Below are 950 nucleotides of genomic sequence, written 5' to 3'. Positions count from 1 at the left end.
TCGGAGTGCGTGGATGTGGTGCACTCGGCCAAGTATGGTCGTACCCGGCGACGCGCCACGCGATGCGCAGCCGCCCGCCCGCCGGCGACAGGCAAGCCACGGAAGAGCCGCGGGAGATGATGAAAATAGAAAAAAAAACGGTAGGAAAAAAGGCAAGAACAAATTTAAAAATGAAGCTCCGCAGGCCCTTTTCCGGATTTTGCCATGAAGCCTCCGGACGCCTCGCTTCCCCACATGTGGCGCGGAAACTGCGTCAGTAATTTTTCTTTTTTGCTGCGGCGCCCGCGCGCTCGGAGAGCCCACCCACCGCCCGCCCCGGCCCGGTGAAGAAGCGACAGGCGGCATCGCGAAAGCAAAAACAATTATAATGATTTTTCTACCTGATGATGCCGGCCACCTCAACCTAGTGCCAGGGTCTTGCGGTCTTCGCGAGAAGGAAAATAAGCATCTAGCGCCCTTCCTCGGAGTGCGTGGATGTGGTGCACTCGGCCAAGTATGGTCGTACCCGGCGACGCGCCACGCGATGCGCAGCCGCCCGCCCGCCGGCGACAGGCAAGCCACGGAAGAGCCGCGGGAGATGATGAAAATAGAAAAAAAAACGGTAGGAAAAAAGGCAAGAACAAATTTAAAAATGAAGCTCCGCAGGCCCTTTTCCGGATTTTGCCATGAAGCCTCCGGACGCCTCGCTTCCCCACATGTGGCGCGGAAACTGCGTCAGTAATTTTTCTTTTTTGCTGCGGCGCCCGCGCGCTCGGAGAGCCCACCCACCGCCCGCCCCGGCCCGGTGAAGAAGCGACTGGCGGCGCGCGGTGGCGGAAAAAAAAAAAAATAGTGGGAAGGGTACGGCACCCCGGGTTCCAGCGCCATCACTGATCGCCGTACTAACGAGGCCTGTGGCCGCTTAACTTCACAAATCGGACGGGATGTGGTGCACTCGGCCAAGTATGGTC

The 950-nt window shown here is 58.6% G+C and overlaps 1 non-coding gene across 1 annotated transcript; it reads left to right on the top strand.

Annotated features, from left to right (window-relative positions):
- The first annotated feature begins 846 nt into the window (after window positions 1-846).
- Window positions 847-950, top strand: Tc00.1047053410093.10. The gene has a single exon (XR_008254034.1). It is a non-coding gene; the product is annotated as a 5S ribosomal RNA (M5) (ribosomal RNA).

This window comes from Trypanosoma cruzi, assembly GCF_000209065.1.
Source record: "Trypanosoma cruzi strain CL Brener chromosome Unknown tcruzi_1047053410093, whole genome shotgun sequence".
Taxonomy (NCBI): domain Eukaryota; phylum Euglenozoa; class Kinetoplastea; order Trypanosomatida; family Trypanosomatidae; genus Trypanosoma; species Trypanosoma cruzi.
The sequence above is the reverse complement of the archived record's forward strand: the minus strand, read 5'-3'. Positions and strand labels throughout refer to the sequence as shown.